The sequence below is a fragment of the Eptesicus fuscus genome, chromosome 2, assembly GCF_027574615.1.
Source record: "Eptesicus fuscus isolate TK198812 chromosome 2, DD_ASM_mEF_20220401, whole genome shotgun sequence".
Taxonomy (NCBI): domain Eukaryota; kingdom Metazoa; phylum Chordata; class Mammalia; order Chiroptera; family Vespertilionidae; genus Eptesicus; species Eptesicus fuscus.
The window spans coordinates 79,686,845-79,701,689 of NC_072474.1; the positions used below are offsets into that span (position 1 = coordinate 79,686,845).

At 35.6% G+C, this 14,845-nt stretch overlaps 1 long non-coding RNA gene across 2 annotated transcripts in view; it reads right to left on the reverse strand.

The window, feature by feature from the left end:
* Positions 1 to 444: 444 nt before the first annotated feature.
* LOC129152001 (uncharacterized) overlaps positions 445 to 14,845 on the reverse strand; it is a 213,399-nt gene continuing 198,998 nt past the window's right edge. For both annotated transcript variants that reach the window (XR_008558712.1, XR_008558714.1), the window contains exon 3: positions 445 to 601. This is a non-coding gene — a long non-coding RNA (uncharacterized LOC129152001). The remainder of the gene's footprint in view (positions 602 to 14,845) is intronic.

The window sequence follows — 14,845 nt, forward strand, 5'->3', positions numbered from 1 at the left end:
GCTATTTGCAGAATATTTTGAATAGCAATGATACTTAATAGAATTTTATGCATCTGTGGGATACTGTAGATAGCAATTGAAAGAGAGAACAGAAATAAAGAAAATGATATGAGTCTGGATACTTAAAATGATAATGAAAATATTAACCAAGAAAGATGTAGGGTAAATACTGGTAGGAAGACAGTTCTATTTCTAGAATATTTCAGGCAGAGGCATTAAGCAGACATTTGCAGATACAGGTTAGAAGTTGGAAGATATAGAGATATGGGATTGTAAGTATCAGTTTAAGAATTAGCTACAAAGAGATGAAAATTGATGCAAGGAGAATATATCAGTCTGACAAGAAATATAAAGTACAAAAAGCAGGAAACATTAGCTAATTCAAACATTCATTTTACTATTTATCAGTTACATAATGTTGGACAAATAATTTAACATCTGTCTTGAAATGCTGTGAGGATCAAATAGAATAGTGTTTAAATTAAATAGCACATGACTTGTTACATATTAGGACCTCAAAAATAGAACTGCAATTCTATTATTGTTGCTGTTCTTGTCATCACCATTGTCATCATCATCATCATCATCATCACCTCCACTACTATTAATTAGGAAGAGAAAAAAAGGAGAGAACAAGGAATGATGAGAATCAGGATAACACAGCATAATACAAATCATGATAGGAGAAATGAGTAGAACATCCTGTGTTAAAGACAACGTATTGAGATAGATTATAGATATTTCAATCTTAAACTTTTCAAATAGTAACTAAATATTCCACCATCTGCAGATGTTATACTCATAAAATCACACTCATTATGCTCTCTTAAGAAAAGCCACTCACAAACTGTAAGGCATCTACTGGCATGGCTGGTAAATCTGAAAAGCCCCTTGAGACAACAGATGGTGCTTTATAAATAGTCTCTGAATCACCTGTTACATGACTTGAGCAGCCCAATTACTAAGTCTTTCTTCTAAAATTTATCAGTTTCCAAGTGAATTGTGAAAAAAAAAAAATCTAAATGCAAGAACCATAAACCTATATGAAAAGAAATACTGTCTAGGACAGATACATCATTGGTGGCTATAGATAAAACTGCAATAATTTAATTGCATTTGACACGTGTATGCACATTAAACCTACATATGTGTATATCCACGTATATGTATATGTGTATGAGAGGTAAGGAAATAAAAAGAAAAAGAGGTGAATGTATAGGATGAGTAAAAAAGAAAGAAAAAGTAGATTTTCCTGAAAACTTATAAGGGTCATCCTATATAATAAAAGCATAGTATGCAAATTGTCCCCTGGACTGGGAGTTCTTCAAGGAGTTCACCAGGGGGCGGGGCTGGCCGGCGGCAGGAGGCTGGGGGGAGGGAGGCCCTGGTCAGCAGTTAGCAGCTGGGGGAAGGGAGGGAGTACCTGGGCAGCCACTGCCAGCCACTAGGGACCCTACCAGTGCATGAATTTCATGCACTGAGCCGCTAGTCTTAAGATAAATAAGAAAGCTGTTTAGACAAAAAAGTTCAGCAAATATGCTATTTCTATCTATTTCCTTAACAAGAAAAATGTCACCTATGATTTATACAGGGGTCACTCTGAAACAGTACTTGAGACCAGATCTTGACAGAAGTGTAAGCTAAGTGTAAGAATAAGTTGTTCTTATCAAATACTGCCTTTCAACTTCCTAAAGTCTATTTTACTCTTTCAATAATTTCTAAGTATAGCCACCTCAGAGTTAATACGTCACAGGTACATTTGTAGAGAAGGTTCCCTACCAAATGCAGGACAAATCAGGAAGTTTTAATTGAACACTATACTACAACAAAAAGATGCTTTCACAAGTATCTTGATTTTGCTATCTATATAACATTAAAGGCTAATATGATAAGTGTCTGACTGTCCGACTGGTCCCTATGACGTGCACTGACCACGAGCGGGCAGACACTCAATGCAGGAGCTGCCCAGCTGCAGTGGATTGGCAGCGGAGGTTCTCGGTTGACACACCCCAAAACCAGAGAGGAGGGAGCCAGGATCCTCGCGGCTGCATGATTACACCTTCGGCCGTGGGTTATGTCCTTGCTGGGGCACTGTTGGCCCAGAATCTGGTTTACTGCACACTTGTGTTTGCGTTCCACACCCTGTACGACAGCAACTTTGTGGAGGGCCCTCTCACACTCCAGGACCTTTTGGGGGATGTTGGAGAGCCAGTGTTGGCCTGATCCTCACAGGCCAGGCTGAGGGACCCCACCTACCGGAAGAACCCCGCTTACTCTGCAGACGATGGGGAGGAACCGTGGGAGGTTGGCTCCAGGGTGTGTCTGGCCCATCTAGCCCAGGCCACCTTCTAATTAATTTCCTTTCAATGTGCATGAATCCGTATAGTATAATTTATGGTATAGTATAGTATAATTAACTAGTATAGTATAATTTACTTAGCTCGATATATTTCTCCTGGGTTCCTCTTTCCTTGAATTTAATACCAAGTGAATGAGAGAAACATATCTGTTGGCACTGTCTTAGGATATTAACATTACATGTTGTTGCTTAATTGATTACTTAATTCAACTATTATTTATCAAGTTCCAGATATTATAGCTGATGCTGGGACAAAGTAGTGAAGACAAACAAGTCACCTATCGAGCCCAGTCAATACAACAAATAGACAAAAGTACAACATAAGTAAAAATGTTCCTTTCTGATAAAACTTAGTACTCTAAAGGAAAGGAAATGGGTAATTGCAAAAGTGATAGAGTGATTCAAATACCTATAGACAGTTTTATATTTTTGTATGGATTTTTGCATGCAAATTCCTAAAAAGGGTATTAAAATATTCATACCTTATTTCCACTCGGTCATAAGGTATGACCACTGAGGGCACATTTGCCTTATCACTCCACTTTGGAGTGCTTACAGAAAGAATATAATATTAGTATCAAAATGTTGGGTATAAGGACTAAAGGGTCCCGGGTTTGATTCCGGTCAAGGGCACATGCCCGGGTTGCAGGCTTGATCCCCAGTAGGGGGCATGCAGGAGGCAGCTGATCAATGATTCTCTCTCATCATTGATGTTTCTATCTCTCTCTTCCCTCTCCCTTCCTCTCTAAAATCAATAAAAACATATTTTTTAAAAAAAGAAAAGGTCATTTGAATTTACCTGAAACAATACCAGAGTCAATTAGTACAAGATTGGCCAGCACTTTTCCTATCAAGGTATCATTTATCAGGTATTGCAGAAGAAACTCCTCCAGGAAGCCCCAATCAATCTATTCATCCCACAAATACCTATGGGAGCCAGATACTGGACTAATCACTTGAAAGATGACAAGAACCAAAACATATCTAATCCCAGCCATTAAGAAGCTTACATTCTAGTGAAGAAGACTGAATCAGAAAACTAAGTAGATGATATTTAGAAATACGGAAAACAATACGGGATTCATTTGAGACATATTTTGGAGAGTCGGATTAATAAGACCTGATGAAGGAATAGCTACTGGAATGAGCAAGACTGAGCTTTCAAGAATGAGTCAGTAGTTTGGGGCATGATGGAAGTCTGAACAGTGGAGTTTTGGGTTTTTTTAATCTTTTTGAAAATGTTAACTTTGAGAAGCCTCTGGAGACATCCAAATTGATATGTTAAGCTGAAATATAAGTCTGGAACTAAAAAAAAAAGTCCATAAAGATCTAAATTTGAGTCAGTGACATAAGAGTCAGTATTTACAGAATAGAAATATAAGAGGTCAGGTAGGACAGAAAAGCAAAGCATTGAGCTCAGCAAACAGATAAAGGAGGAAAATCAAATGGCATTGCCTACAACTAAAAAGGAAATGCAAGAGACGTGACTTGGTTCATCACATTAAAAAATAAAACGGGTTTCAGGAAAAAAAAGTGAGTCATTAAATGCTTTGAATACTACTGAGACTTAAGTAAGATGAGGCTAGAAATTATTCATCGTATTTGGCAACAGAGAAGTTCTAGCATTAGTAGGAAGAGAGGTGACTTGATACATTAATTTAAATGAAATTCTATTCACAATCCTGAAGTGACAAATTATCAAAAGTCATGCCTTTGTAAACATTTCGCCATCTATTAAAAAATCTGAACATCTTATATACTATGTATAAATTAATAATTATATCTAACAAACTTTTATTAAGATCCTATAAGTGACAATCTACTGTGGGCCATTCAAATGGGAAACATACACAAGCTGAGATTTTTTTTAAAAATTTATCTTTATTGATTTCAGAGAGGAAGAGAGAGGGAGAGGGAGAGAGAGAGACAGAAACATCAATGATGAGAGAGAATCACTGATCGGCTACCTCCTGCACAACCCCTACTGGGGATCGAGCCCATAATCTGGGCATATGCCCTTGGCCTGAATCGAACCCAGGACTCTTCAGTCCACAGGCCAACGCTCCATCCACTGAGTCAAACTGGCCAGGGTTGCGATCTTTATGTATAATGAACCCAGAACATAATACAAATATAAATATGAAATACTGAAAATACCAGTTATAAGTAATGCATATTGAAAAGTATAGGGGTCATTGGAACACAGAAAAAAAATCATTTAATTTCTCTATTCAATGCCTTTTGCTCTAGTACTGCCACTTCTAAATGTTAAAATAGCTCTTATATGGCTATTAGTATTGTAGTAGACCCTGCTCCTGAGCTTTAGGAAATTAATAACTTTATTTCCAAATGAAGTACCAGAAATACAGAAAACAACACACATAAGAAAAGTATTCCAATTAATGAGACACTTGTAATACAAAAGATTAGGAGAAAATCCAGTGTACCTGTTATTTATCAGACTCACTTGTCTTTTAAAAGTTAAAGCCTGCCCTTATATTATAATCATATTATAGGATGGGTAATTTATAGATATGAAATTGGAAAAATGGATGAGCATGGAATAAATATGCCATGGCAGAACAGTCATAACTAGGTTAACATGATAAACTAACTTGATTTAAAGAGTCAGCTTTTTTTTATCTTTATAATTAATATAAACAAAAATTTAGGACATTCACAGAATCATAAAAGTGGCAGGGCAATTTCAATTATATCTTGAAATAAGCCAGTATCAAGAATTTGGTCTTATACAAATTCTTCAGGGAAAAGCTCGATTGGTTGGTCAAACAAAGCAGATGATTTTGCAAAAGGCTAAAGGAAAGCCACGTAGGTCCAGTTTGCTATTATTAATAATTTTTAAAAATAGCAAATATTTAACTTACTTTGCGTTAGAATCCTTCTGAACTCAACATATATTGACACAATTGCTGTGTAACAAAACTATGAAGTAACGACTGGTCTTCTCATTTTACTTATGAAGAAACTACAGCAAGGATAAATTCATTAACTTATCTATGGTTATTTATGTGGGAAGTATTATTGTTAGTATGATAAATTATTAAAAGCTTAAGTTATTTTACAAATTTTGAGTTATAAGACTTGATTACACAAGTATATTATAAGCTATTATTAACATCAATAACATGACTTAAAATTCCTTCCTATATGAGGGAGATTTGATACTAACCTGCCTTTTCAAATGTTCTTGCTTTCTATCACAATCATTACTGATACGGTGATTTTACAACAGAAATTTGTTCTATTCCAATTAATTTTGTTGATATTTGGTTTGCTCTCTGTGCAACACTAAATCCTTTAGAACGGTTTAATTTCAATGGAATTTGTTAGAGGTGACAGCAAACAGGTCGTTACCTGAGAGTGAGCCCTCTTACAAAACACAGTTGTCCTCTATCTCAGTAGGCCATCTTCTATTGAGTGTTAGGCCTCTAAAGAGACAACTTCCCCTGAAAAGAAGGGGCGCCTACTATCCAATGAGAGAAGCCAAATGGGGCAGCCAGGGCGGGGGGTGGGGGGCAGCTGCTGCTGCCAGATGGCCCTCACATCTATTGGTCTTGGTGTATAGAGGGATTGTTTAAAGAACCTTTAAGATCTTATTTCATGGTCTGTGCAATTCACCTCAGAGTCCTCACAAAGACAGATTGTTTTAATTAAAATAACAGAAACTATACAGAGACTTCACCCTCAATCCACTTCTTGTCTTCGGTTGCAAGTGATGATAATAATGATTACAATGACAAGTCATTTATAATTAAGGGAGAGCTAGTTTATCTTACACTGGCTGTGGCTCAAACTTTTGGGGAAAGGCCAAGAATTATGGAAGGAGAAGATATTAGAATAGATATATTGGCAATCAATGACTATTTGAATTATCAGTCGCTGAGTATGAAAGTACTATTTAAGACTCATTACTCTTTTAATAACCACCATGAGGCTTTCCTGAGCTCGAGGTTTTAATGTCACTAAACTTCTGCTACCTTTAATATCAAAATACTTGGTGGAATACATTCTGATGTTAACATAGCAAATATGATGGTTCACGCACAAGAAAAAATGTCATTCTACATAGTCAGTTATATTTTCAATTTCTTAAAACCATAGTTATCTACGTAAAGGGCATCGAGTAGCACCACCTTTATTAAGAACTAACAAAGAATAAAATTAAGTACTTACTTTTTTTCAAGTTTTATATATTTTTGCATCTGTTTTATTGATTGTGGGTTTTATGTACAAGCAATGTTAACCTGTACATTGCAGTAAGAATGAAATATATGGGCTAAGTGAAAATAGGAATAAATTTTCATTTGAAGTCAATATTATAAATGCAAGTTGCATGTACACAGTCTTATTCCCCTGCAGAGGTTGCACTCTAAATTGAAATGTCATTGATATACTTTTGCAAATCAGAAGTGCTAGTTCATGTATATTTTATCCTCCATACCAATCCTTTTAGGACATAATTAAATGCAAACAAACAGAAAAGAACTAACTCAAATCAATGTGTCCTTCTGAATGGCATACCCTTCATACCTGCAAAGCCATCTCATCAGCCAGACTATTGTACTCATGCTCATAAATTTGACAAGGTTGGTTGATTTCCAGCCAATCCCATTTACATTTAGAAATATGTAGCCATATAACTTATTTTTCTATTAATTTATAAAGTGCTTCAGTTATGATGAAAGGCAAAATTACCTGTTTGTTTCCAAAGCACAGGTTCATATTTTGATTATCTTTTTACCTCACTGTTGATGTAGAGCTTTTGAATATAAACGGAAATATAAGACAGATGTTGTTGTGTTTTAAAAGACAAAATATACAGTTAGGATACTCCAAAGCTGTCAAAGCGATCATCCTTTATTAGGGCCACTTAAGCCAACGTATAGATAAAATGATTCATGACTTCAACTTTACAAGCCATTATTTCTAATTAAAAACTACCCCACAATTACCTATTTTACTGTGATATTTGTGTGGTAAATAAATTCAAGCAATCAGTAAAACACTCACTAAGGGAATTAAATTACTTCATTTCCAAGTGTATCTTTCTAATTAAAATGACTATTTCCCATTCATATTTCTGAAATGTAATTTACAATAGTTTGAGAGTCTCTGACTATCCAATACTTGGGCAAGCTAATGCCCTAATTTCTTAAATCACACTGCCTGCAAATCAGAAACTTTTAAAAACCATTTATTGGCTTTTCAAAAATGTGTTCATGAGAATTTATAGAGCTACCTCACATATTCAAAGACAAAAGAAATAGCAGATAAAACTCCATAATCATTTTCCCCAACTCTAAACAACAGCAGTGAGGGTAAAATCCATTTCAATTAAATTTATTGTAAAATTATCATGTGCAGTACCTGGAAATATACTGAAAAAATATGATACATCAACCCACATATATATGAAGAGTATGGTCCAAAGGGTCTTCTCTCTCTAACTAATTACTTAATGTATACTTGATTCTTCTTCACCTAACTTTCCAGATTGCTTTTACCCATACTTTCTTTCCTAGAGACACAACATGGTGCTATAGAAAGAACTTGAAGATTGTCTTTCTTTATATACAGATAGGAGTATTTACTTTGCCATTTACTAGAAATACTCATTAGGGCAACACCATTTCCTTTGATTAAGTCTCAGTTTAAAATTGTCAAGCCTCAATCATCTTTATTTCCTATGCTTTCAAGTCAACTCTTGGCCAGGATGTCATATATACTGCCACTTAGTATCTAAATATGATCTGTAGTTTCAGACAGGACAGTCTTTTCAGACCTAACTTTTGTACCCTTTGAAATGGATTGTTTTCCTCAAAATACTCTTCAACAGTATCTCCTGTGACCTTGTCCTCTTCTTCTGCGTTTCCTTCTAAATCTCTAATTAATATTGACCCTTCTCAGCTTCCATAATTCCTCATCCTCTACTACTTCTTTAAATGGAGGTGTTTATCAAAGTCCCATTTTAGAAAATGTTCATACTCTGCAATCCTTCTTTGGTTTATGGCTACTGTGCACACGACATGCCCAACTCTATCTCAAGTTAACATTGGCCCTGCTCCCAAAACAATGTTAATCACCAACAAACACAATCCAATTTTCAGCAGGTTTTACAAATCTGAAGCATCCCACAATCATGACTGCTCTGCCAGCAATACCAGCTGTTAAATTCCCTGTGATTTCAATATAATAAAATATCACCGGCCTTCTAGTCAGCCACATTACAAATCCTGCTATAACGTAGGAGACCTCCCTCTTCCAAATTCTACTAATCACATTCACATCTAAGCATCTGAATTCCTTTAAACCCACTCCAGATACATCTTAAAACCATCTCCTTCCTCCCTATTTTTAGCATTCCACAAGCTCAGGGTCTTGTAAACTCATGCTTGGCCTCCTAGATGATCTTCCATGCTGCTGCCAAACAGGCCATTTGACATCCTCTGCTCCTGCTTTTTCATCAAGCCTCAGGCGACTTTGTGTTGCAGTAGCCTAAGTCCAAACGCCCTACAGTGACATTCAATAACTCCTGAAATTCAACCTGAACAGATCTTTCAGTTCATCTCGGGCTAATCATCTCCATATTGGACTCACATCCTATGGAACATCAGGAAAGTTCAAGGCCTCTGACTTTGTTTATGCTGGTCCCTGAGTCCTGCTCTTACTTATTCCTTCTCTATCAGAATCTTAATAATTCTATATCTGCTTCTTTACTGAAATGATCAAGTTGCTTTTCTAGTTGCTTTACTGCTGTGGCTGACAATCCACTTCAAGATACCTCTCCTTAGAATACTCAACTCCTGCTGTACAGAAATTCTATATAAGCTTGGTAAATAAACATTAAATTTGGGGAGTAATCAAGAGGTGCTCAACTCAGAAAAACTATATAGTTTTACCTCAAAACTCTGTCTAGTTATCTGTCAATTTTAAATAGTTTTAGCCAGGCCTCCCCCCACCAAATTTGATATCAAAACTCATAAAATACAGTTCCATTATAAACATTGTGAATGGTATTTAGCTATAAACATGAGAGATACTTATCCCAGTATCGAGTTATATCTTTTCTTATTGAAAACAGATAGAGTGATACCCCCTTATCCTCTTATCTGTAGAGAATACATATGTTCCAAAACCCCAGATGGTACCGATAGTACCAAACCCAATACATATTATGATTTTTTTCTCCTTAATCAATTTCTTCTGCTCTACTAGAAATGTGGCAGCAGCTTCTTCAGCAGCAGGTACAGCTTCCAGTATTCTTTATAAACCTACTAGAGACCCAGTGCACAAATTTGTGCACAGGTGGGGTCCCTCGGCCTGGCCGGCGATTGGGGCCGATCGGGGCCATCTCACCCAGTCCCGATCGGAGCCAAGGGCCAGTTAGAGGGACTGCGGGAGGTTGGCCGGTGGCCGATCGGGGCTGGCCAAGGGGGAGGGACCGTGGGAGGTTGGCCAGCTATGGGATGTTGGCTGTGGGAGTGCACTGACTACATGGGTAGGCGCGCGGGGGGGGGGGGGGGGTGACCCCGGGACATTGGCCGGCTGTGGGAGTGCACTGACCACCAGGGGGAAGCTACTACATTGAGCATCTGCCCCCTAGTGGTCAGTGTGCATCATGGCGACCTGTTGTAATGGTTGCTTAGGCTTTTATATATATAGATTAGGAGCCCAGCACGTGATTCGAAATCACGACCCTCGAGACACCAGTCCGGCCATGCCTCACTCTCTGGCCCCTGAAGCAGCTGCAGCTGCTGCTGATCAGGCCCTCCCCCAGTGCAATCGCTCAGAGGCCCCTGCCACCCCACCCCTGACGCTGTGCATGCAACCTCCTCCTATCCATTCTACCCATTACGGTGTCCCAGTTAATGACCATATTTCTCTATTTTATATATCGAGAGAGATTATATATAGAGAATCCTGAATCTGTGTAACCATCCCCTTCTTCAGTAAATGGCTTGGTGTCACCAGGTTCAGAGGGTCTGTTGCTGAAGTCTCTGTAAGCTCACAGCTTTCTGATGCGGTACATTACCATCAATAGAAACACGTTTTCTGTTCGTGCCTTCTAGCCACACTGTAATGCCTTTTTCACCTTAACTAGAAACTCATCACACACTGTGGCCTTAACTTTTGCAGTTGAGATGTGACAGGAAAACCAGCAAAAATTTATTTTTCCTTCCTTAGAATTTTATGAATAGAAGCTCTTAGCTACCTCAGCATGCTATACTTTTTCCTTGTTAAGTCAGGTGCTCACCTTTTTACTTAAATAAAGCACTTTATAGCTTCTATTTGGAATACTTGGATTGTGGGCATCACTGCTCTTATGCTTTTGGGACTTTCTCAAGTAAAATAAGGGTGAGTTGAACAGGACTGAGACAGCTCATGTGGCTACTAAGTGACTAAGGCTCAGGCAGGTGCATAGTGTGGAAACACTGGACAAAGGGTAAATTTGTGTTCTCAGATATTACTCAGAACAACATGTAATTTTACCATTGTGAATTGTTTATTTCTGGAATTTTCCATTTAATATTTTCAGACGGCAGCTGACCATGAGTGATAGAAACCTCAGAAAGCAAAACCAGGAATAAGGGTGGGCTACTGTACTTAAATCAGTACAATCAAGGTGTTCAGGCTCACAGGCACCAATCACCTTTATGGAATTATCTAGCATCATAAAGTACTTAATTAACATTTGGTTATTTGATAGGATATATCACAAGAATTATATAAATTAAGTTTAATTTTCAAAGTTAATATGTTTGTAAATTAAATTTAATCACACTAGGATCATGATGTAATTTTTCCTACTTGTATTTAGCATCACAGTATGTAGAAATATTTTGCATGATTTCTCTGTATAAAATGTAAGAAAAGTAAGCAGGTCAAATCAATAAGGAACTAGAGCAATAATAAATAGTACTTTCTAAAAGTGCCATAGAGATATAAATTATTCTTGTTGCTGGTACTATTATTAGATAGCTAGTGCTTTTCACGTGCCTCTCTTTTGATCTTCACAGCAACTGTGTGAATTTGTTAGTAATCTGGCATTTCTCTGTGTTATAGAAAACTGATAACAGACGAGTATCTTGCCGAAGGTTATGCAATTCTTAAGAGACAGTGCTAAAACTTGAATATAGGTGCTTCCATATAGTATTTCAAAATAACTAGAGTAGAATTTCTCATCTGGTGAGCAAATTTCTTCTTTGAGATGGGTGATAGCACAAGAAAGATTTAGAAAATGAAGTTCTAATTCATCTCACCAAATAAGTGGCTTTTTCAACCCTAAATTTCTCCATGCTTTAGTTTCCTCATCTGTAAAAATGACACTGTGAACTAATCTCTAAACTTTTATCAAGTACAAATATGATTTTATCATTCCAGGATTTATCATGATAAAAATGTGCAAAGAACCACAAACAAACATGTATGTACAGAAATCAAAGTATTTTAAAATTGCTTATTAGGAAATCTAATGCATATTCACATAGCAATACTCCCTAATGTAAATGATAATCATGGGAGAAAAAATGAAGAGACTAGAAAGGAATAGCTTTAAATTTTTTAATTATTTAAGTTATTCCCAGCCAGATCTTAGATTGTTAAAAAATATTTAAAATATCTAAATATATTTTACTTCTTACATCAAAATGAATATAGTGATAATGCTATTTGCATATATCATACATGAATTATACCCACATTCTTAACATAATAATTGTCACCTAAGCTAAAAATTTTGAGAACTATAAGCCATGAAAACCATAAAACCACACTCTAAATCAAGTAAGCTATTGAAATGTATGACAGAGGATTTCTATTTATAGCCTATAAAATATAAATAATATCTCAATTAAATTAATACTTTCTCCTATATATTATAAAGCCTTTGAAATTTACTTGGTGATATCTGTATATTCAATTGTGTATCTCTTCTTAAACTCTCCTCATAAAAGCATGAATATGCAACACAGTTAATACAATTAAGTACTGAACCATAATAGTTTCATTAACACCAATTAATGTGAAGGAATAGAACATTTGACCATGAAATGAACAAAACAAATATTGGGCCTTTTTGAGAATTTTCTAAACAGAATGCTATTTCTCTAGTCAAATTATCTGTTTTAATTCAGTGTTCTTTTATTTTGTAAAATTTATCAACCTGTATCATTTTATCAATGAATACAACTCTTAGACCTCCACCCCACCAAAAATATCACTAGGAAAACTAAAGTACCAAAAGAACACAAAGGATCAGACAATTCTCAAGACACAGAGGTAATAACACAGATCCCCAAACAACATTTTAACTAAATTTGCTGCCATTCTGAAGACAAAAGGAGTTCAGATGTTCAGAGATTGAAATATGCTCAATTGTGGAATATCAGAAAACTAACATGGCAGAAACCACTAGGGGATTACTCAATATCCATTTCCTATTCTTTTTACTCTTGGCAAAAGCCCTGTGCTTGCCTTAAAAAGAAATTGCACTTCCACTCTTTCAGATATGGGAGAATATGTGGCATCTTTTCGTGGAATAAAATATTAGAAAAAGTTGCCGAGTGCAACATCTAGAAAATGTTCAAAATGAATAGCAATCTTAAATAAAACGCGCCTTTTATTTCTTGTTCTTCTCCATTTCCAGCCAGAACATGGTGAATGGCACTACAGTGACCATTTGCGAACATGAAAATGAAGGTCACACATAAGGACAACAGAAAAGTTGAAGAATATTGAAACCATACAAGCTTCCATCCCGTGCCTAGATGATTCATGTTTGTAAAAAAATATATATCTTTAAAATTTTGGTCTAAACTGAACTGATAGACTTGCCTAAAATTTGTTTCTCATTAAAAATATTTCAACAAGAGTTTATTAAAAGCCTTCACTGCTCTACCACCCATCGATCTGAATGCTTTGGACTTACTACTTTAGCAGTCAAAGCTTTTCCCCCCAAACTCTCTACCTCACAAATGTTGATAAGTAATAACCCTCATTCATGGAGCAGACACAACTTAAGCACAGAATCCATCACATTTACATACACCTGCTCTTAAAAAAAAGGAATTTTAAAACATCTGTCATTTTATTTAACATTATAAAATACTTATACACATTTTCTCAAAAATAACCTTACATAAAACAATCACACAACACTAGGGGATTGTTTTTATTTTCTAAACCAGTGAGTGCTTTACAGACAATCTGTGATGAAGAATTATTTTTAAATACAATGATATAGGCCACTTTTTTTATTAAATATACCTCTCTCAACAAAACAAGTACACTGAGCTTGCATTTGGATGTTACAACAAATATCAAATTGTTATAAACGTTTCCAAAAAGCGTTCTCCCCTTTTCCTTGCCTTTTGAACACTGAAAACAATATAGATAGGGTGTATGTAAAATAATGGAAAAGTAGTACTGACTATATCAACATAACATAAAGACAATTTCAGAGCAACAAAAGTTATTATAGGCAGAAAGGGACACTATATAATGATAAAAAAAAGAGCCAATCCAACAAGATATATCAATCCTTTTATGTGTCTATACCCTTTTATGTGTCTATACCAAACAGCAAAGCTTCTAAGTATGTGAAGATCTGGCAGAACTAAAAAGATATTGAAAAATCAACAATTATAGTTAAAGACTTCAAAATCCCATTCTCAATAATCGATAAAATAACTCTGCAAAAAAAAAATAAGCAAGGACATAGAAAAACTCAATCAAGAGGCTCTAAAAAGCATTGCAGAATACTCAACACAAAACAGCAGGATACATATTCTTGTTAAAGAGCCATAAAACACACACAATGATAGACTATGTCTTGGAATATATAATAAACATAATCAAATTTAAATCAATTGAAATCATGCAGAATGTGTTCTCTGATTAAATGAAATCAAACTAGAAATCAATAAAAGAAAGATAACAGGGAAATCTTTGAACACTTGTAAGCTAAATACACATCTAAATAATAAAACAGGCAGAGAAGAAGATTCAAGATAAAAAATATATAACATCAAAATTTGTAGGATACTGATAAAGCAGTACTGAGAGGAAAATGTAGAGTAATAAATGCATATTTTTTAGGAAAAAATGGCACAAAGATAATCTAAGCTACCACCTCAGGAACTTAGAAAAATATGAGCAAAACATATCTGAAACAAGCACAAGGAAGACATAATATAGATAAGCGCATAAATCAATGAAATAGAAAACACACAGAAAATTCAGTGAAACAAAAGCTTGTTCTTTGATATGATCATTACAATTGACAAACTTTAGCAGACAGAACAAAAAATGGCACAAGTTACTATGATTAATAATGAAACAACACATATCAATCACTGAAGACCCTATATACATAAATAGGAAAAAAGATAACACAAACAACTTTAAAGACATAAAGTTGACAACTTAGATGAAGTAGACAGATCCCTCAAAAAAGACAAATTAAGA